A 24,816-nucleotide genomic window follows, 5' to 3' on the forward strand; every position below is an offset into this window, starting at 1 on the left:
AAATAATATTAAACAGAAAACCTTAAAAAGAAAAATCATCACATGAAGTGAAACTATTGTCCGGCAAAAAGGCAACAGTTGACTCCCTGAGAAAAGGAAAGTTATGTGATGCTTCGGACATGGCTGCATATGTACATGTGTATCTATTAGATCACTTAATACAGCATATTATTGGGGCACTTGAGGCTTTACAGTGAATATGATGGCAGCAGCTGCACGTGTGAGTGAAACCTTACTAAATGGTGAAGATGCCAGGAATATTTTGCTATTCTTTAGGCAATGCTGTGTAAGTGATTTCAATCCGGCACACACCCATGTCAACGCCTACCTTGTAGTGCACAACTGAAATCCTTATTTATTTTTGTCTAAAAGTTCATTATTCTGAACGATATACCACTCATAGCACGCCCTTCTCCTGGAACACCCCCCGCCCCCCTCTGCTTCCCCTTAGGCTTGTGGGGTTCTGTTATGGAATTTGAGGCCTAGCTGAGGATGGTTCAGCTATGCAATGGGCTTTTGCTTTGCCATGTTTCTGGAGTCTGGAATAAGGAAGATGTAGAGTTTAGCAGCAGGGTGATCCGCCAGCATCAGGATAGTGAGTGAATCTGTCTGTCCTTATGTGTGGTGAGATGTCTCTATTTATGCTATGAAAAGACATCATAAAGGGGTTGTGTGTGAGCCGGTTTAGCCAAGCTTGCCCCTTTGAAAGGTGATTGGGTCAAAGTCTACTCTCTGCCTTGATAGGAGGAGGGAAACAGAGTGTCATCTTTATGGTGCTATTTTTATGAGGCTGAAAATCCACCCCTAGCCCCTGGAACACAAAATCTACTTTTGGCAAAATACATATTTACACATATGCAACCTCTATGAAAATCACATATACAGATTACATATTTTACATGGCAGCTATTCCTCAAAACCCTGTAGCTGTGGAATCTTGTCTCCGCTTTTCACAGAATTTGCCCTTTTTACTATGAACACAATGTCCAATTTTTAAGCAAATGTTAACAAGTGTGCATGTTTAACTTGGGAATGAGTGTATAAAGTTTCACAGTTCTAGCAGAAATACGTTTTGCGTAAAATCACATTTCTTGCCATTGCTGTCCAGAACATGTCACACAGTTCTGGCGCCTCTTCACCCGTGCATCTCGAAATTACATTAACAACTCTGTTATTTTTATATTTTTCACAATTTTAAATAGTAAGTTATCAGTCTTTTTAAGATGTGTTTTTTGTCCATGCTAAGTAACAAATGGTTGTTTGGCTCCACCCATTGGTCTCTCCCTGGAATCCAAGGAGCCATTCCCCATGTTTGTTCCTTGCAGAGGCCATTTACGACTGTCTTCACACTTCGAATTTCCTAAGCTGCAGCTGGTCATTGTTCATTTTGCCTTTGTAGACCACGTTCTTTCCTACCCTGTAATTAACGCCTCTGCATGATTTCCTGCTGGGGGAAAGACCTCCCTTCTGTGAGAAAAACTTGTTATTCAAGTTCTGCAGCTTCAGCCAGTTTTAAATTAATTGTTAAATTCTCCTTATCACAAAACAACTTGTATCAAATAACAGCTAGATTTCTCATTCAAGATTCTAAACCATGGGAACAAAACAATTACAATCTGGGTTACTATCAGTAACAGGCCTCTTAGATTGCAAACATTTGTTTATTCATTATTCAGTTTATACACGTTAAAGTTTAATTAGGCAGGCCCCTGACAGCTGTCATCCCAGCAGCCCTCTGCTGCACAGAGATTTTTTTAACATATTCACAGAGAGGCCAGTTTTGCTATGGAAATCTCTTTATGCTCTCAGCCTTTCAGGACCTTGTAAGTTCACAATGATTTCTAAAACTAAGTGAATTGTAGCACCCCGAAAGAATTCTGAATATTTGAAAAGTGTTGTGTACCGGCATTCTGGAGTTTCAATAGCAAAGAAAAGGTGATTTAAAACAAGATATGGAGCTTCATTTAGCAAAGCACTGCTTTTTCCTTCTGCACTCCACTTTCAATTGCTGTGGGGCCCAGTGACATATTTCAGTAGTGAGAGCTCTATTCCCCCACTGACAACATGTGTGGCAGATTGGGCAGCCATCTTTTTGTGCGTTCTGTGGGCGACTGGTGAGATTCTGTCCACAATTTCAAAAGGACCCCGTCAACTTGGGAGGAATTTGCGCTCTTTGGCTTGGTTCCTTTGGAAATTGTACAAGTAGACCCGGTCTCCTACTTGGTATTCTTTTCTATTTGTCTTAAAATCATAGTGGGTCTTCAAACTGTCTGCAGATCTTTCTAGTTTCCGCTGAGCATAGGCAAAAGCATGTTGAAGGTGTTTTCTCAGATTCTCAACATACTCATGGGTTGTGGAGGCATTTATCAAGGTCTGCTCTTGGGTTCTTTAGAGCAGATGCTGGGGTAGCACCATCCTTCATCCAGTCATAAGCTCAAACAAAGACATTTTTGTTGCAGAAGAAGGGGTAGATCTGATGGCCATCAGGAAAAGGGGTAATCGAATGTCCCAACTTGGCCCAGAATCTGCCAAAAACTTTTTTTAATATGCTCACAATAGGCTTGTTGTATCTCTCAACTCCACCACTAGAGGATGGCCAGTAGGCAATGTGTAGTTTCCTCTTGACCCCAAGTATCTCCCACATCTTTGTCATCACTTCGCTAGTGAAGTGACTACCTCGGTCTGACTCAGTCCTTTGGGGTAGTCCAAAACGTGAGAACATGTGATTGATCATCAGGGCAGCTGCTGTTTCTGCCTCGCAATTTGGGGCCGGGAGACATTCCACCCATTTAGTGAGCAAGCATGTTACGGTCAACATGTACTTGTTCCCCTAGAGGAACGAATCATGGGCCTGATAAAATCGACTTGTAAATCTGACCAAGGCAGTGTCATCCCCCTCCTTTGGAGGGGAGCACGGTGTGTGAGTGATGTTGGTTGAAATTGTGCACACACAAGACACCCCTTCAAGTATTGGTCGAGGTCCTGCCCCTTGTGTGGCCAGTATGCAACCTCTCGCAAGATTTCTAATGTCGTATAAAACCCCCGATGACCGGCTGTGGCTGCGTCATGGGCGTGACTTAGCATCAGGCTTCGGAATGAGGTAGGAACCACCCACTGGTCATGGCCAGCTATGGATATCCTCACCAACAAACCGTCTTGATTTGGAACATTGTTGGACATTTCATCAACACTCTGAGGTCCTCTTTCCCAATGTAATCGGTATCCGTCAGGGGAAAGTTCTCAGGGTCCTCAATGTGTTGATAAAACATACCTATTATAAAATCCCCTTTTTGAGCCATAATCAAATCAGCATCTGGGGTCTCATTACTCCATTGTGCAGTTGAGAGTTCATTGTGAGCATTTGTCTGGGACCTAGTGATAGCAGTGACCTGGATTTCCCCCAACAGGGACTCGATCCCCCTGGATGGCTCTGGTTTTGGCCAGCTGATCAGCTAGGTAATTTCCAGTTTTGTCTGGTCCCTCTACTTTAGAATGACCCTTGATCTTTTTCCAGTAGATGGTCATCCCATTCGAGGTGACCAGATCATCAATATTTTGTATTAATTTCCCATGTTTCAAAGGTTTATTATTGACACAGAGCATGCCTCTGGTTTTCCAGTTAACCAGGGGCTCCACGAACCCGTTCCGTACATAATCTGAATCTGTGATTATGACCAGTTCATGGAATTGGTGTTGGACAGCAGTGAGGACCGCTTGATGCACAGCCATCAGCTATGCCACTTGACTACTTTGGGGACCGATTTTGTACCCAGCAGAGGGTTCTGGGGCATCATTCACCCATGCATTCCCTACGCTGGCCACAAGTTCCTTTTCCCCGTTGTTGTCAATATGGTAGGAGCACCCATCCACATAGATAGTGGGAATTCCCTTACACTGGTCTTCTTCATAGACTTTGTATGGGGAATTAAGGTATGCCTCCATGTTGTCCTTGATTTTAAGACTTTCGTCCTCGAGACAGTTTTCTCTAGCACAATCATGCAAGTCAGCCAGACCTTGCGCGAGGTGACTCTTCTTGTTTTGGCCATATCTGACCTCCACAGGAAAGCCTTGCATTGACAGAATCTAGGAAGTTATTCAGATTTACTCACATTTCCAGCCCGGATTGTGTCACTTTGAAGATATTGCAAAGGTTGGTGTGGAGTCTCCACTATGATGTGTTCCCACTAGATAAATGGGCGGTAGTTCTTCAATGCCCACACAGTTGCCAGGAGTGCCTTCTCACAATCGTTGAATTTTTCATCCACAGAGGATAAAGTCTTACTCACATAGGAGATTACATTATTGACCTTGTCATGCTTTTGATATAATACTGCAGTCAAGCGTGTAGTTCAGAACCCTGTCTCCAAGAAGAACTCCTTGGTTTTGACAGGGTAAGCTAGGCAAGGTGCCTGTGTGAGGCTTCTTTTGAGTTGTCTTACTGCCTCTGCTTGTTCTGGATCCCACTCCCACTTGACCCCCCCTTCAAAGGATGGATCAGGGGTCTTGTGATCTCTGCGTAGTCCTCAATGAACTTTCTGCTGTAATTAGTTAGTCCAAGGAGGCTCCTTAGTTCCCGCAGAGTTGTGGGGTCTTTTATTTTGTGGTGGGCTTCCACTTTCTTTTCCTGGGGACAGAGACCCTGAGGAGATATCTCATGCCCCAAGATATTGACACAGGTTCTGCACCACTGTGCCTTTTGGAAAGAGAGCTTTGCTCTGGCAGCCCTCAACTGTGTCAGGACATAACGGATCTCCGCTATGTGTTCCTCCACAGTTGAGCTTTTGACTAGAACATCATCGGGCATGGCCTTTTGTAGGAAGATGTTAAATTCATTGCCGTAGTTGATGTATGCGAAGGGAGTCCGGGTCCAAGAGTACTGCTGCCCCCTGAAGGTGAAGGCCAGCTTGTATTGGTCGTCCCTACTGACAGGTACAGTCCAGTAACCATTGGTCAGGTCAATTGCAGTGAATACCTGTGACCCTTGGATCTGGGCCAGCCCTTGGTCAATGTAGGGAAGAGGCCAACGGGAAGTGTGGACCCGTTTGTTGAGCTCCCTTAGGTCAGCACAGAGTCTCCACTGGCTGTTTGGTTTCAAAATCCCCAGCACCGGATTATTGAAGGTGCTGTGGACTGGGTGAATTATCCCACGGGACTCAAGGTTTTTAATTATTTCAGTATGGGACTCCATTGATGCGAGAGGCAAACAATATTGCTTGACAAACACTGGAGTCATGCCAGGGTCCGTGGGAATTGTTGTTGTGTGGATGTTGGTACGACCACAGTCATATGAGTCCACTGCAAAGAGATCTTGAAAATCTAAGAAAACTTGTTTCAATTTTTGTTTTTGCTCCAGAGTCTCACAGTCATCAGCTAGGTCGACTCTCTCCTCAACCATCTGCCTGAAGCCTGGAAAGACTTCTGGTTTGGCTATCTCAGCGGCCTTCTCCAGCTGGGTGGAGAAGTCCCTGGTCAAAGTGCTGATTTGGACTAATGGCTTCAGGTGGGGAAGGCAGTCCTTGTGGACTTGAAATATCACCTCATCCCTCCTGAAGTCACAGGTCACATCTTCCTTACCATAAGGGCAGGAAGAGTACACCAGGAAATTCCCCCCATACCGGGTGAATATCCTGTCTGGTGTTGTTTCATCATCACTATCACTGTCAAAACAGTCCTTGGGGATTGGTCCTAACAGTTTGTTACCTAAATCTATGGAAAAATGTCAGTCATCAACCGCCATTCCAATAATGGTGCCTGTGCCTAGAGTGATACTCTTTAGGTCGCTGTTATCCACCTCTATTGGAATGGTGTTGTGTTCTTTGTTGACTAGTGGTGTTGGGTTTACCCCCAACCCTTGCAGTTGGAAATGAGCATCAAGATGAACATAGGCGTCAGGATTTTTTGGTTTCTGTCCTCTTTTATTTTTTGCTTCCAGTGAGAATTGTCAGGTCTGTTCTGGGGGTGGTGACTTCTCCACCAATCTGAATTTCAACTGCATATGGCAGCAGTTGAGCTGACCAAAATGCTTTCTCTGGGTCATCAAAGTCCATGGGATTACCCGCTAATTGGGACCAAGCTTTGAAGTTTATTAGGTCCAAACTAATGGCAAATCGATTGAGAATGTCACTAATAAAACACAGCAGGAACATCACGCACGACTCAACAATTATGGACTATGCTCTTGTTGTCTATGGAAATTTTGAGCATACACCTGCTAGGCAGGAGATGTTTGGAATTGGGTGTTTCCAGGTCCATTTCCCATTTGTCTAACAGTTTAAATGTGGGAATGGCTGGATCTTTTGGGAGTTTGCCAAACATGGCCCCGCTAATGAAGCTCTTACCGTTGTTCACACATACTCGGGCGAGAACAGAGTCCTTCCCCTCATTTAACTGAATTGGGATGAACAACTGTTCTCCAATTTTCTGAATATCAGCCAAGCTTTGAGCTGATTTCTCATCTTTTTGGACTATAGGAATGGGATGTTCTGATTGTGAATTTGTATGGAATTTTGGAGTGTTTCTTTCCAGTGTGGAATGCCACCTTAGACTGGAAGGAAGGTTGATTTTCAGAAATAGAGAGGACTCCCCATCACCAGTTTGTTGTCCTACTGCAATTACTGTCACGTCTGGGATTTGATTATTCTGGAAGTGGAATTCAATTTGGTCAGGTTTTTGTTCAACCATTTAAACTAATATGGTTGACACTCTGTTTCAATTTGATTGGTCGGTTAGTCTGGGTCCAGAGGACTTTGTTTACGCAATCTATGAGGGGAGACATTCTACGCAGGATGTAATAGAGGACTCCCCATCACCAGTTTGTTGTCCTACTGCAATTACTGTCACGTCTGGGATTTGATTATTCTGGAAGTGGAATTCAATTTGGTCAGGTTTTTGTTCAACCATTTAAACTAATATGGTTGACACTCTGTTTCAATTTGATTGGTCGGTTAGTCTGGGTCCAGAGGACTTTGTTTACACAATCTATGAGGGGAGACAATCTACGCAGGATGTAATTCCCTAGTAAACATGGTGTGCCATCTGGAGTCCCAGCTATGACCGGGTGCTTCGCCTTGTGTTGCCCAATTTTAATGTCTAAATCTGCAGTCCCCTCAACAGGAATTTCCTTCCCATTGAACTTCTGAAGTTGTCCAGGAAGAGGGGTGAGAGGAATTTGGTATTTCTCCCCCCTTCGTGAATTCAGCTGATCAAAAATCCCTCTTTGACAGAAGGGTGGCTTGGGATTCAGTGTCCACCAGTGCCAAAATTGTACATTGCCCCTGTATTTGGACCGGGGCATAATATCTTCCTTCCTTTTCCTCCAGGGGGCAAAGATAATGCACATTTTTGGCCAATTGGTGGGTTAATTTATTTGCTTTGGATACTGACAGAGAGGTGATTTGGGCAGGATTTTGTTTGGAACCTTGGGAACCTGTATGAAAAAGGTGACAGCTAGAAATGGGGGAAGGTTTGGGCTCCCCTGGTTCTGATTCTGGGCTGCCCACACCTTTTTGGAGGCAGTCACCATGATAGGTTTGAGCCAAGGGATTTCCGTGCTGGTCATTCTGGGGTTTGATGATGGGCGATTTTAACTCGGTCACCACATCAATCCAGTCTGGATTGGGATTCTTTGGGACCTATTTATCTTTGGAAGGAGATCCCCCATCCCTGAAGGAAAAGATCCTTTTCCCAGGACCCCTCTCCTTCAAACTGGAAGATTTGCACCACCTCCACAAAATGGGGCTTTTAATCTCTTTACTTCTCATACCTATGCTCTGTTCCTTGGGTTGCAGACTTTCGGGGGCAGGAGATTCTGGTTCCGGTTCCTGGGTTTCCAGGGGCTTTTCACAAGTGGGGAACGGAGTTTCCTCTAAGGCTTTACACCCCCTTCCCCTTTTGCCTCCTCCCTGGGAACCGTTGGGTTGTCGGGGTTCTTCCCCATCATTGTTCTGGAGCACCAAACCCTGGATTTGAGGAATTCTGAGCCGCCATGCTCATCTGAGGATTCTGTTGAGCCTTCAGCATGCGACCCATATCCTGTGCCATCTTCTGGACCTGGTGCTCCAGTTGGGACACCCGCTCTGGCTGTTACAGGGTCCTCTGGTCTACCCTGGGTTGATCCCGGGAAGGGTAACTATCCCTTCTTGCATAATACCCCTAGTTAGGATAGTGTGTGTACCCCTCCACCCTTGGCCTCCCCTCTCCCGGATTGGGCTGTCTGGGCTCAGGAAAGTGGGGAAAGAAAGAAGGGTTGTTTTGGGGGTTGAGGTTTGGCGAGTACCGGGGAAAGAAATTTGGTCTGGCATTTGAGGGATTACTGCCCTCCTGGGGAAAGTGAGGAGGGAAGTTTCCTGTATTTCCAGCTGTCTGGTTGGATCCCCCCCTTGGTCTGGGGGAGTCCACACATAGCCCAGGATTGGTCTGTTGCCCTTGTAGCATGGGCTGATGTAGGCAGGGGAGTTAGGGGTCCCATTTGTGGGGTTACCTCCCTGACTCCCTGTTTGGGATTGGCCCGAGGGCCTTCTGGGTCTGGGGATGGTCGGATTCTGTGCGGGAAGGTTTTTAGGCCCCTCTATCTCCAGATCTAAAATGGGGCAACCTTCACCTCCGACACCTTAGCAGCAGCAGGGGTGGTGGTTGGTTTGGGGCTTTAGCTAATATTTTTACTTTCTAGTGGATTCTGCACTTCATAGATGCACGTTGCTTGTTCAATGATCTTTTTTCATGAAAGTCCCTCACTAGCTGGGTCATAATGTATTTAGGGAGAGCATGAAAGAAGGTGTTCACACATTCCTTACTGTCAGAGCGCATCCTTCTAGTGGTCTGCACAAAGGTGCGTTTCATTTCCTGGACAAATTCTTGTGGGGCCTGGTCTTTCCCACATTGTAGGTTGTAGGCTGCCTTGCGGGCCTCTTGAGGGTTTCTATGAATAGAAAAATGTTTCAGGATGGCCGCCCTATAGGTGGACCATCTGGAATGGTTCTGATCCTCCAGCCCCGCAAAGAAGCTGGAGTACTCAGGTGAAAATGTCCACTTTACATTCTGAATACAGCTTTGTCCTTCAGGTGGAAAGTCTCCATCATCTGCTCAAATAATTCAAGGTGTTCCCAAACTGAATATTTGGCATTTTTGTGGTAGGGCGTGATGACGCTCCTAATAGCTTCTATTTGCTTCAGGGGATCCTTGAGTAAAGCTCTCTTGACTATGCTAGCCTTTTTAGTTCTGGTCACCCTGGTCCACTGATCCTCTGACTCAGAGGCACTACTACCAGAGGTGGCTGTCTGATCTTCTAGACTCTCGGATTCTGTGAGCTTGGGAATTGCCGGCAGAATGTGGGGGCCTAGTCTCTTGGGACCTGTGGTGCTCAGAAGAGTCTTCTGACTCTTCCTTGCTCCCAGGATTGGTTGGGTACCCCCCCCCCCCACTGTCCTAGCTGGGAAGAGTTTTTTAGTATGCTCTTAGTGGGCCTAGTCTCATGGAATTCCCTACCAAATTTCACAGACTGATCCCTAGGTATGTGATATTTTTGAGGATCCAGTTCTCTGATTCTCCCCTCACTGGAGTGAAGATGGCCCTAGCACTTGGGAACCTGTACATAGATGCCCGCCCATCCATTTCTGGGAGGCGCTGACCTATTAGCCCCATATTTCCCATTGGATTGAAGTCTACAATCCCTGTTGCCCTTGGTTCATATGAGCCAGTGGACATGGGGGTGGCAGAGTCCATGGAATGAATGGGATTAAAGTCCCTGATGCCAGGGTTCCTGAGGTTATGCTCAGGGGTTTCCCTCTCCCAACTGACCTCATCTTTTTCAGCCCCTACTCCCTGATAACCTGCCAAAATCTGACCCTTTTGCTCCTCTATTAAGGCCTTACTGGTCTCTATGAGTTGTTCCTGCATGGCTATCTGTCTATGGAGTCTTTCATTTTTTCCACACAGAGCCTCATTGTCTCTCTGTGCTTCCTGCCTGCATTGGGAGTATTAGGTCAATTTTTGCTGCAAGAGAGTCACCTCCTGGGTTCAGTCCTTACTGGCCTGATTATTTTTTGCCAGACCATCTTCCACCCTGCTGGTATGCTCTAACAGCTTTTCATAGTCCATTTTGAGTTCAACCAGTCCCTGAAGGGCCAGGTGATTTTCTTCTAACTTGGTTTTTACATGGCTGAATTCCTGGCCTAAGGCGTCCCTTTCCTGAGTTAGAGTGCCCCTCTGTGCAGCCAGGTCATCCCTTTGTTTGCTAATGGCATATAATTTCTGGTGCTCCTCATCAAAATCTGTTTGAGTGTGGAGATCCTTCACTATTAATTTATTATTTTCCTCCTAGTTCATCAATCTGATTTTCTAGGGCAACCATCTGCCATGTGCAGGCTCTATTATAATTTAATTGCTGCTCCAGCTTTTGTTGGCTCTGTTGTAGAGAATCCAACCTTTCTTGACACTCTTTTTGCAGTGACAGTATTTTGGCATCTTGCTCTGCCTTCTCTTGCTGCAGGAGATCCATATCTTTCTTTAATTTTGTCAGGTACTGTATGGTTTCTCTCTCTGCTTCTTGGCTCTTTTGCAGCCTTTGCTCTGCAGAGTCCAGATCAGTTTGGGTTTTCTCTAGGGATTGTACTTGCCTCTTTGCCATATCTAGCCATATCTAGGCTTTCAGCATATTTTTCCTGTATTACTCCAATGTGGAGGTACAGGTAAGCCGCTATTTTGGCAATTTTACATTGCTCTTCTTTTACTTTTGGGGCCATATACAATTCACTAAGTGCCTGGTGTAATGGACCTTGCTCCTACCAGATATCTAATTCTGTGGCAGTGAATTGTTTGATTTCCTGCAGCCAGCCTTTCTCATCCTCCTCTACCCATTCACCCCTGACAAACAATTTGTGCAGTAGGTGTACACTTGCCATATTGATTTTCACTGGGGTTGCCATTCCGGAAATGTTAATTTCCTTCTGACTTATCTCAGGGTTACTTTACTTTTGCAAAAGAGGCCCAACTCCTTTGAGTATTTCTATTGAAGGTTGTTTTTACAGTGTAGCACAGTATGGTAGCCTAATAAGGTGTATGTACCCCATCAGTTAGCGCGCTGTGTTAGACTGTCACAAGTGGTATGTCTAATTCAGGATCTCACAACGAGCCCGCAAGCTGTAAGTGATTTCAATCCGGCACACACCCAAGTCATTGCCTAGCATATAGTGCACATCTGAAATCCTTATGTATTTTTGTCTAAAAGTTCATTATTCTGAATGATATACCACTCATATCACGCCCTTCTCCTGGAACCCCCCCCCCCGGTCACACTGAACCAAGAATCAGGCTGGTTTCCAAAGGTAAATATTTATTTATGTATTTATTTTAGATTTAATCACAATCTGTTTTAATAGGTACACAACAATCACCAATGGGGTGATGTAACACTGAATAATCTCTTCAATACACGAGGAGTAAGTAGTGAGCAAAACAATTAAGCACAGAAAATGATACTTTTGTGTTGGTTCAGAACTGATAGCACTGTGGTTAGAGGTTCCCCCTGCACACCCCTCAACCCCCAATAGACAATGTAAAGAGATAGGAGGGGAGAACAGATTTTCAGGAATGGCAGAATTCAAACAGAATATCAATCCCACTTTCCCCTTTCAAACACAAGAGAAAACGGAATTGACTGTCAAGCTGTCAAAATGGCTTTTAAAGTTATCTTTAGAATGGACTGGGCAAAAACACCAACTATGGTCAAAATTGCTGAAATTGTTATAAATTCTTATAGGAGCCGCTTTGGATAGTTGCACACAAACACAAGCAATGATTTACTCCGAAGAAAACATTTGAAATCTTAAAATTCAAGTCGGAAACAATTAAAAGATGTTTTACACTTGTAAAAATGTCCCAAAACTTAATTTGTGGCAAACTTTTCACTGCGCGATATTCGCGATAACGGGAGAATTGCATCGATTTGGAATGAGGTTTTAGGTGCGATGGAAAGTTGTGGATGTTAGCTACAAGCAGGAGTTGAAATTGTTTCTTTCACAAAAATTGAGGGAGTTACAGACATTTTAGTAGAGGTCATTTTTTGAGATAGGCGTGAGAAGGGAAAACAGGAATACACTTTTAAAAATGACAAATGGGTAAATGGGTTCCTTACACTAGAGGATGACTATGAATAAAACGAATACCACACAGGAACATAGTCACTTGATCAGGGTGACTGCCTTCTAAGGAAACTCGCCTTCTTCAGATGAGAAAAGGATCAGCGCAGAGATAGTTCTAACAATATTGTTCTGGAGGGAAGATAGAATGGGTTGGAGAGAGGTTTCAAACAATGCAAAGATAATCCTAACAATACAGGTTCTGAATACAAGATATGATGGCTCTAAAATAGGAATATGGCTATGCAAAGTGCATATGCTAGTGACACAATTCCTCCTATTTATACTCACTGGATAAGTCTTTAAATGGGACCGTCAGTTCTGGTCAGGGAATGGGATCTGGTTTAGAAAGACCGCTGGGCACATCGGACTGGGCAGGGTCAGCAAGGCGCTCTGGTCACAGCATGGCACAGGACTGGATCGCATCTGCCCTTCTTGGTTCCGAGGATATTTATTTTCAGCAGGCAAGCAGTAACAGGACAGCCAGGCTGTATTATGATGCTTCCCCTTAGGCTTGTGGGGTTCTGTTCTGGAATTTTAGGCCTAGCTGAGGATGGTTCAGCTATGCAATGGGCTTTTGCTTTGCCAAGTTTCTGGAGTCTGGAGCAAGGAAGATGTAGAGTTCAGCAGCATGGTGCTCTGCCAGCATCAGGATAGTGAGTGAATCTGTCTGTCCTTATGTGTGGTGAGCTGTCTCTATTTATGCTATGAAATGACCTCATAAAGGGGGTGTGTGTGGGCCGGTTTAGCCAGGCTTGCCCCTTTGAAAGGTGATTGGGTCAGAGTCTACTCTCTGCCTTGATAGGAGGAGGGAAACAGAGTGTCATCTTTATGGTACAAATTTATGAGGCTGAGAATCCACCCCTAGCACCTTGGAACACAAAATCTACTTTTGGCAAAATACATATTTCCACATGTGCAACCTCTATAAAAATCACATATACAGATTACATATTTTACATAGCAGATATTCCTCAAAACCCCATAGCTGTGGGATCTTGTTTCTGCTTTTCACAGAATTTTGCCCTTTTTACTATGAACACAATGTCCAATTTTTAAGCAAATGTCTACAAGTGTGTGTGTTTAACATGGGAATGAGTGTATAAAGTTTCACAGTTCTAGCAGAAATACATTTTGCGTAAAATTATTGCCATTGCTGTCCAGAACATGTCACACAGTTCTGGCGCCTTGTCACCCGTGCATCCCAAAATTACATTAACAACTCTGTTATTTTTATATTTTTCACAATTCTAAATAGTAAGTTATCAGTCTTTTTTAAAATGTGTTTTTTGTCCATGTTAAGCAACAAATGGTTGTTTGGCTCCACCCCTTGGTCTCTCCCTGGAAGCCCAGGAGCCATCCCCCATGTTTGTTCCTTGCAGAGGCCATTTACGACTGTCTTCACACTTTGAATTTCCTGAGCTGCAGCTGGTCATTGTTCCTTTTGCCTCTGTAGACCAGGTTCTTTCCTACCCTGTAATTAATGCATCTGCGTGATTTCCTGTTGGGAGGAAAGACCTTCCTTCTGTGAGAAAAACCTGTTATTCAAGTTCTGCAGCTAACAGAGTGATGCAGCACAGTGGAGCAGAAGTGGGTCAATACATCCCACAACTGCCTGCAGTGATAGCCTAGCCTTGTGGTAACGGCTCATGATCCAGGTTAACGAAGGCTGGCATATGACCCATGGCTCTATTGTATATTTTTAGCTGAAAGAAATGCCTTTGCATGGGTAGGACAAGCCATTTCTCATGGAAATAAAATCAATATGGTAGTCATTTGACTAAGGGAGCTTGCAAAACCACTTTTCCACTTTCATAGATGCGCAAAGTGTCACAGAAGATGGGTCCTGGAGTGCACTGACAAGGTAAATGTACATCAGAGAAAATAGCTGCGTTTGTAGATGGAGGCTGATGGGGACGGTGGATACTCTAAGGAACTCATGATGGCAACAGTAAAGACAGACACAAGTGATCACAGTTCAAGGGTGTTTATTAAACTGTATATGCAGGTTGGAAAAACACCTAATCTAAACCTCAATCTAAGATGGGAGCAAGCTATGACCATCAAATTATAAATAAGGCATTCCTAGAGGCGTCTTGGCAAATAAAAGGGCCTATACTAAAAAAAATCGATTGCCAAATCATTTCAACTAAATACCAAAAGAGTGTGTGATAGGGTTCACAAGAAAGAAAGAAAGAAGTGTTCACAAATAATAAGTCAGTTTCCCACTTCCCTGCGTTTTGAGCACGGGACATGGCGAGACTCCTGAGCACAGCACTCTATTCTGCTTTCCCAGCATGAGATGATAGTTCCGTTCTCAAATATCAGGACCTTTGGTGGTTAAGTCTCTTTTCTCTCAAAATGTCTCTTGCCTCTGAGGGCCTGATGGGTTCAAAAATAATAACCAAAAGTTCCTTTCCAATCTAGCTTAGGGTGATTCTTCTCCACCGTTGGGTCCCCTCTGCCGGCGCAGACCCTGTTCCTTTCTTATGGTAGTAAGGGTGATTGTTTCTCACCGTGGATCCCCCTCTTCCAGGTGTAGAGCCCTCTTGAATCTAAGCCTCCCTCCGTTGAGTTCACTATGGCTTTTGGCATACACAACTTGGTCTGTTACTTTCACATGTTGATGGGTTTTAGCTTTTCATGCCTGGATCCCCCTCTGCCGAGCTCAGACCCTTCTCAACAGTGTGCCTCCCTCCATCGGGTTCATTACGGATTTTCACAGAACACTTTTGCTGGTTGCATTCACAAGTCTTAATGTCTTTTTAAACAATGCACTGTGGTCATCCCTCTTTCGGGTTCACTCTTGTCATCACAATGTTCTTTAGGGCTTCGCCCCCTCCGGTCGATTCCCTCCAGCATTCACCACACAAGTGCCTTTCATGGGCATTTGGTTGAATCTTACTGGAGCTACACCAGCCACCCATTTTGCCATACGTATGTTATGATCACTTATGTTGGATTTGATCACACAGAAATTCGTCATTGCGGGCCACAAAACCTCATTAACATATATATAATCTATAATTTAATTACTTTCGCCATTTTTGCCATGTCGCGGCGGGGGGATGTCTGCTTCAAAAGCCCCATTAAGAACCAGCAGACCTCTGGCCTTCACTAGTGAGTTCCATCTTCTGAATCTTGCTTTATTTCGATTGCCTAATTCCATTATGCAGTTTAGATTCAGATCACCCACCACCACCAGTGCTCTAACACTTTGAGCTTCCGATACCAGGTCTAAGATAGAATTTAGATCATGTAAAAAACTGTCATCGGACATGGCAATTGGGTTCCAGTAAACATTCAAAATTGCGTACTCTTCATTACCAGACATTACTTTGACCAACAACATATATTTATTTGGCATAGCCCACAGTTCAGATGTCAGCCCTCTACCCATTTTTACCGCTGTCAGGATACCCGAAATCGGGCAGCCTACCAAAGGTTTGATAGCAGGTTTTAAGTGCAATTCATAATTTTCCCAGATAGGTACTGTGGTGAGCCATGTCTCTTGGAGGAGTACTATATCCCATTTACACAACTGACTGTGATCTTTGTTTATGAGATGTTTAACTCGCCTTGTATTCCAGCTTACAAGTGATACCTGGTTCGCCCCCTCCTCACATTAGTTCTGGGTACAAGGGCAGCTACACACACCGGGGGCCTTAGTGGGTTGTGATTTTGCAACCCTCTTTCTTTCCCCCAAAAGGCCCTTCTGCATGCTCACATGATCGCCTAATGAGCTAGAACATGAATTGGGGCCTGACTCTGCACACAGAACAAATCCCAATCTAAACAGATCTTCTTTGGCCTGCCAAATCAAATTTTGGACTACTCGAGATTTGAGCCAAAGTCTTACAGAGTTTAGCTGGCCTTTCACTGTAAATTCTACTAATGCTATGTCAGAAGACACAATATCTTCTAATTGCGGAATCCCAGAGACAATGGCCATTGCTGCTCTTCTGTTTAGCTCATATGGCTTGGATGGCGGCCTCCTAAAAGCCAAGACTAATGAATACGCTGCTGGCGAGCACCCAGATGGAGGCTTGCGGATTCTAGACTCAACCTGTAATGTGTTATCAGACAGGGCTCGTTGAGGTCTTTACTGATTATGCCCATGCATCTTATTCAGTGTACTCTCAATTAAGGACATAATAGCTGTGTGTAGTTAATCATTTTGAATAAGCATCAGTGCCCCACAGTTACTATAGATCAGGGGTCTGAAACCATTGGCTCGCCAGATGGTTTATGGCAATATGTGTAAATATGCACTACACAAAGTCCAGACATAGGAATTATACAATAGCAAGAAAAGGGATACTGCATGGTTTATTAACTGCAGATCAGTCTGCGTCAGTTATAACATTATTTCCATCTGTAAACATTTTTATGTGGGTAGCACTAAAAGAGAATTGCAGATGAATATTACAGAGCACATACACGAAATAGGAAGCACAAATAAACAATAGCCAGCAACCCAGCATTGGTGCAAAGAACACCGACGAGATCAATGTGAGAACATCAGATTGTGTTATTTGAAGGCGATTGGAAGCAAAGAAAGAGGAGGAAACCAGGAATTAAATGCCAGACCACAAGAAGCAAGAATGATCTTTGAACTAGGACGTGTAATAAATTGACTGAATTCGGAAAACTAATAGAACAATATAAATAAACAAAATACAAATACAAATACAAATAGAAGGTGTTCCCTGCACAAAATGTGTAACATGATGTCTATGGGATGTGAGTTGTGCCTGGTATTGGTGCTTCTGTTGTTATTAATTGTGTGATTTTTTAAATATGCCATGCACACATATTGGTATGGCAATATGTGTAAATATGCACTACACAAAGTCCAGACATAGGAATTATACAATAGCAAGAAAAGGGATATTGCATGGTTTATTAACTGCAGATCAGTCTGCGTCAGTTATAACATTATTTCCATCTGTAAACATTTTTATGTGGGTAGCACTAAAAGAGAATTGCAGATGAATATTACAGAGCACATACACGAAATAGGAAGCACAAATAAACAATAGCCAGCAACCCAGCATTGGTGCAAAGAACACCGACGAGATCAATGTGAGAACATCAGATTGTGTTATTTGAAGGCGATTGGAAGCAAAGAAAGAGGAGGAAACCAGGAATTAAATGCCAGACCACAAGAAGCAAGAATGATCTTTGAACTAGGACGTGTAATAAATTGACTGAATTCGGAAAACTAATAGAACAATATAAATAAACAAAATACAAATACAAATACAAATAGAAGGTGTTCCCTGCACAAAATGTGTAACATGATGTCTATGGGATGTGAGTTGTGCCTGGTATTGGTGCTTCTGTTGTTATTAATTGTGTGATTTTTTAAATATGCCATGCACACATATTGGTACTGGGTTAAGATTAACATTAAGGATTTCCCCAAATAATAATACTCAAAAGGTGTTTTCTTTTATATGAGTATGGCTTAATACATGCTTATAAGCACAATGTCTGGATCTTCTTTTAAGGGAAGCACTCTGATTGTATTGATTTATCTAGTCACATTAACATGCAAAGGAAATCAGAACAATTGTGAGCCATACTAGTTGTGTATGAAAATACCAACAAATGTAGCGAGTTGTGATATCCTGCAGACTATGGAAAAGTATACTACATTAATACAAATGGAGAAAAAAATTGAGTAATTTGGTTACAGGTTTTGCACATCAAAGAAAAAGTATTAATTTAATTTTAGATATGCATATTCTTATCCTTTTTCTTAGGAGTTAGGACTAGGACTGGTATGCTAATATCGAACAGCAATAGGGAGTCCATTTTAAGATGTCTGTTGCCATAAATGGTAAATTAGAAGGGTTTGCTTTACGACTGATAGTATATAAATGAAAAGATGGTGGCTACCTGCCAACATACATGCGGTTGGTAATAAATGCTGAAACTCTCCTTTTAGAGATGTCTCTTTGCTGAAATTATTCAATTAGAGCACACATTTTTCTCCATTTACGCAGAGTACTCGATCAGGAATAACCAGATTGTGAAACTTGTTCAAATAGGTAAGACAATAGAGTTAATATTAACTCTGTGTTGATGTAACAGTAACTCAATTTGTATTTTCATTAAGAGCATGATATTATATCTTAATTTACAGATGGGTGGCATATAACAGACAGTAAAAAGTGCACATGTACATAGAGAATGCTAGCTATCAACTGTTTGGTACACTTTAACCAAAATAAATAAGACATTTTAAACAATATAACACACAGATTAGTATGGACTTAAGCTGTGTAAAATATCAAAAAAGACCAAACTCAATTTTGAAAAATTAATCATTATTTCAGGACCGTAAAATTAGTATCAATACCTAAAGAGAAGAACTTGGCTTATTATGATACATGTACAACACAAGAGACTCCAGGATAGGCAAGACTCTCCAAATGATTTTGATATGAGTGTGGATGTATATCATTTTGAACACAATAGATCCCCTGTGTTAGGATAACTTGGGAATTTAAGTAACTAAATGGGATTTTCAATAACATGTTGACACTTAAAAGAGACAGATAGCATGAATATGAATGCACGTATCCATTCACAATATTACTTACCAACTGATATGCTATAATCAGCTGACCCAATATATGTGTGACCATCACAATTCCAACCAGAGATGGAAGGGATGTCTATTATTTTTATTGCGTTCGAAACTTAGGTTTAGTAAGGACTATGAAATAAAACAAATTAAAAAGGGCCAGCTAAACAGGGAACTAAGCCAGTAGTGGCTGGAAACAATCTAATATTGAAAATAAATCTACGTCAAAAGAACAGTTTTCTGTGATAATTTTACTTAATAATTGTGTGATAAGTTGCAGCTCACAGTGTATTTAACATGTATTTAGGATATTTTAACAAGGAAACTGTCAAAAACCCCTTAGATAAATGCATAGTGCAGGGTTGTTTTGTATGGTACAAGGGGATTTATATAGTGTACCCTTACAACCATCTTTACCCACTCGTCCATGGACCCAAACAGCCATATTCACCCACTCGTTCCGCTACCCATATTTACATTATCTTACATCCATCAGTTACCATAGAGCCATATGAACCTAGTCACACACTCATCCAGCCAAATTCACACTCATTCAGCCATCCACCAATATTTACCCACTCATCCATCCACAAGCCCATCCATTCAACCATGCTTATCATCACATCCATTCATTCATCCACACAACCTTCTCCACCCACTCATCCAGCCATCTACCCATTCAATCATATGCACCCACTCATCCATTCAACAACCCGTACAACCTTACAACCAGCTTTTCCCACTCATTCATCCCCCCACCCATACAACCATATTCACCCACTAGATGCAACCATATACACCCACTTATCAACCTATATCGTCATATTCAACAACTGATCTACCCAGCACCTATGACACCTTTTTCACCCACTCATCCATCCATCCGCCTATTCAACCATATTCATCCACGCATCGATTTACTGATATTTAACAAAAACATACACAATACAAACAGAGACGTAGAGCCGTTTTACCGACGTGTTTGAACAGGATCCTTGAGAACAACTACAGGAAAATCCTATGACAGAAAGATCAACCCACGTCCACTTGCGACCCCTTTCTCTTGCTCCCAGGTCAATGCTACCTAGTATATTTTAACAAGTAACTGCTAGGTCACCACACACACATTATATTAAACATCTTTATTTCATATAAATCACAATACCAAATATCACAACATTCTAAGAACAACTCCTAAAATTTGTAAACAATTCTAAAATTCATTTTACAAAGTGTATCCTAAAACCATTTTCAATATGTAAAACAATCTCTGTTGTGCTCAACCCTGTGACATCCTGCCTATACAAAGCTAAACCATATACAAAAAAAGAGATCACTCTGTCTCAGAAGACAAAAAATGGTCGATAGCCCACTGGTTCCTCTTGACTAAAGGATACCACATGTACAGTATACCATCTGTTAAATACACTCGACCCCAATCAATGCTATCCTGGGGTGAAAACAACTCGATATATTATTTTGTTAGTGTATTGTCACTAAATCACAATACATTTTAATTGCCCAACATGTTTCATTCTTCTTCATTCCATTTCATATATTATACCAGAACTTCATCAGGGGGACCATCTATTCCCTTATCTCATGTCTCTTCATCTATGGTGGGTTCATCACTGTACAACACTTCACTCAACTGGATATATGCCACCCAACACAAGAATGTTGCGGGGTGTCACTTTGCTACACACTTTTTTTAAAACCGTATTGTTCTTCTACAATATCACTCGACATCGGTTAGTATAGGGGAGAGTCTCAACCATTGTGTAGGACTACTCAATTCCTCTTCATTAGAGGGACTTTTGTGAACTGACTTGCATCTGATGACACGGAAGCCTGTGTGTCTTAATATCGAATTATGCTCTTGCTGAACCTCTTGTGGCTTGAAGCACCGGACATTACTGCCCCAGCTCTTTAGTTGGAATGCTTCGACTAGATCCTTCTCCTGTGGTGTAGAGGCTCACTGTCTGTCATAGGATTTAACAAAAACAGCCAGACCTATTGGCTTTGCCAATTCTTACTGATATCCTCAATACTTTGCGTTGTTCCAGGGAATCCACAGATTGCATCCTTTTCTGCTCTCAGTGTATTTCTTTCAATCTGTCCAAATGGAGGAATGACCTACTCCTATCTCCTCCCACTGTGAGGTCTGTGACAAGGAGGATAAGGGACGAGTGTGGAAATGGCTTGATCACTTAAGACTAAATGGCATTATGAGACAACTGGTTCTCACACCCGCACTCCCATGCCTATTTTTTTTAAATTTCACTTGTCAATTATTACAGGAGGTATAAAGGAAAGAATCCGTTACATGATATGATGCCTTTATGAGAGCAGGACAAAAAGGTTACACTCGTTTAAAGCCTGTCTCCCTGTTGCGACGCTCCTTCTGCTGCAGGGATTATGATAAGGAAGAGCAAACTCGGAGTGGTCAATATTACGGATAGGTGATGTGTCTGATTGGTGGTATTGAAAAAAGCAAAAACCAAAATGTTTGCGTTAAGTTACCTTTTATTTTTTGTAAATCAATGTATATCACTATGATAACTGATTAAATTTCAATTTTCCAGCTGGGTGCTCAGTATCTCAGGAGTAAAATCCCTCTCTCATATGGGTGCTGCCAAGTTCATTCTCTCAAAAGATGTCTCATTAGTCTCTTATCTCTCTTTTAATGCGTCTCGCTGTTTGTCAAAGGTTTTATGCACTAGCTCCTCAGAGCAGACAACTAAGGGGCTCAAGTTCTATCTTCTTATTAATTTCACCCCAGAGGCCCTTCCTAATTTCTGAAACCAGCATATCAGACTGGTATCTCTCTCCGAGGTCTTTCTACGTTTCGTTTTCTTCCCAGGAGACCAAACCTTTTGACGTGCAGTCACTAGAGTCCACAACTCCCAGTGGAATTGCCATTTTCTATATGGTAGACAGCTAATTTTACTTCAAGGTTCCCAACACGTCTTGTCCCCTGATATTCACGTGGGCAAGTTGCACACCTGAGTGGATCTGATTCACACCCAACGGAATCCAGGCGCTCGGCTTTCTATGCCATTACTCGCAACATTTGAAAGCACACTACAATGACCGGCATGCTCACATGAGTGAACAGCAGGGATCACTAATGGTGGCCGCCATGTCAAAACATGGTGGCTGCCATTACAGGGGATCTGATGTAAACGGGGTCACCTTTTATACAGAATGGAACCAGAAGGTAAGTTTACATGTAAGTTTATTAGAAGCCAGTTGCTTCGTAGATAAATACACTGGGACATCCACCCAGCCCAGCTCATTAGGTCCAACTGACCATTAATGGAACCCAGCACTACAAACATCCACCAACACTCTACATTCTCAAGCAGTGATGTCACAGCCCCATTGACATCACACCCCAAGTTATAACACACCTCCCTCCGTTCGTCATTCACAAAATTCAACCCAACAATAACAGCAAACACATGTGCCCATCACGTATGAGCCCCCACACAAATAGGAGATAACTCTGAGCTACCAACTCACAACCTTTCTAACTCCTCTTTGCACTAAACTACTCTCACAACCTGTCACCACAATATGATATGCTTCACCACCACTGGCAACACAGAGACAAAGGAAAACATCTTCCACCAACCAAAACTAACTACCTCAGAAGAAAACCCATAGTAAAACCTGCCCCACACAAAAGAAAGAGAACACAAACCGGCGCACTACAGATGTACCCAACAAAAGTATGATAAATATCACTACCCCAAAATAACTCCATTATAAATATCACTAAAACTAAATAACCAAACTCCATAGAGGGAAAAAGTACACCCAACGTACCAACAGTCTCACCAAAAACTTTCCAACAACGTGAAAACACAATTGACCACATGCGCCTCCTGCATGCACCTGAACAATATCACCACAACTACAACCAACAATCGGACACTGCCGACATTACCCTGCACCATCTATGAACCCAGGGCACAACCACATCCATTTACCAAAAAAAAAAACAATCCCCACAATGCCACACACACCTAACATGGCCCATTAATCCAGCACAACTGTACCAAACACCACCACTCTTGCAAACACCAAACCCACACCAAAGAACCAAACTGCAACCTACAGTCCAAACCTGGCTGTACCTCACAAACCCTAACCTACTGACATCAAAAGCGACCGGCTATAACCGACAGTCACCACCTCGGCTGTCCACCAACCCCCAACCTGCCGTAACCAACAACACACGACCGACTGCAACCAACAGTCCTAAACCGGCTGTACCATATATATATATACACACACCCGCAATATGTATACCTTACTATGAACAATGCCACCTCTCCACTACACCACCATCCACCATGAAAGACCACTTATAAACCACACCAACAACAACTAAGCGCAAATATGTGAAACCCTTAAGCATTTTTTGTGATACCCAAGACAGTAGTGACATCCCAACCGACCCACCGCATGTCCCAGAATTTCCTAGGACCCAAATAGACAGCGCCTCACTTCCCTTGAAACAACTGAACAGCACCACACTGCACCACCCGAAACAACAAACAGCACCTAAAACAACTTAAACAGCACCTCACTGCACCAAAATAACTCTCTAGACAGCACCTCACTGCCCCAAAATAACTCTTTATACAGCACCTCACTGCCCCAAAATGACTCTGCCTATATGCAACGTCACCTCCCTGGCACAACCTACAACTCACTGCCCCTCCTAAAACAACTAAACAACTAAACAGCACCTCCTGCCCTTCCTAAAACAACTAGGCAGCAGCACCTCACTACACCTCACTACCCCAAAATAACTCCCTAAAATGCATATATGCACCTCACTACCCTTCCTAAAACAACTAGGCAGCACCTCACTGCCCTTACCAACTGAACACCACCTCACTGCACCTCCTGAAACAACATCACCTCACTGTCCCTCCTGAAACAACACACAGCACCTCACTGCCCTTCCTAAAACAACTAGGCAGCAGCACCTCATTACATCTCACTACCCCAAAATAGCTCCCTAAAATGGATATATGCACCTCACTACCCTTCCTAAAACAACTAGGCAGCACTTGACTGCCCTTTCTAAAACACTAAACAGCACCTCTCCTACCCTTCCTAAAACAACTACGCAGCACCTCACTGCTCTTCCTAAAACACTAAACAGCACCTCACTACCCTTCATAAAACGACTAACATCAAATCCGCACTGCCCTTAAACTGGACAGCACCCCACTGCACCTCCTGAAAAAACTAAACAGCATCTCACTGCCCCTCCCAAAGCTAGACAGCACCTCACTGTCCTTAAATCAACAAACAGTACAGCTAAACAGCATCTCACTGCCCCTCCCGAAGCTAGACAGCACCTCACTGCCCCTTAAATCAACAAACAACACCTCACTGTCCCTCCTGAAACAACAAACAGCACCTCACTACCCTTCCTAACACAACTAGGCAGCACCTCACTGCCCTAAACAACTGAACATCACCTCACTGCACCTCCTGAAACAACAGCACCTCACTGCCCCTCCTCACTATGCTCCTCCTGAAACAACTAAACAGCACCCCACTGCCGCTCCCGAACTAGACAGCACTTCACTGCCCCTCCCAAAACTAGACAGCACCTCACTGCCCTTCAAACAACAAACAGCATCTAACTGCCCCACCTGAAACAACCAAACAGAACCTCCTGAAACAACAAAAAGCACCTAAAACAACCAAACAGCACCTCACTGCCCTTAAACTTAACCACTCAGGATATCACCAGGGGACACACCCCTACAAACGAACACAAACACCATAAAACAACACATAAAACCCCCAACAGTAACTAACACCCCAGAACCAATAATTTCAAAAGAAATTGAACAGTATATACAGATATGGCGCTAAAGTCCCTGCGCCAGCCCAACACCCACATGTCCATGGTCCCAAGCACATAAATGGCATGGCACTAAAGTCCCTGCGCCAACCCCACACCCACATGTCCATGGTTCAACACATAAAATGACATGGCGCTAAAGTCCCTGCTCCAATCCCACACCCCATGTCCATAAACCCACCTTGCTATGC

The sequence above is a fragment of the Ambystoma mexicanum genome, chromosome 5q, assembly GCF_040938575.1.
Source record: "Ambystoma mexicanum isolate Mex_15411 chromosome 5q, UKY_AmexF1_1, whole genome shotgun sequence".
Classification (NCBI taxonomy): Eukaryota; Metazoa; Chordata; class Amphibia; order Caudata; family Ambystomatidae; genus Ambystoma; species Ambystoma mexicanum.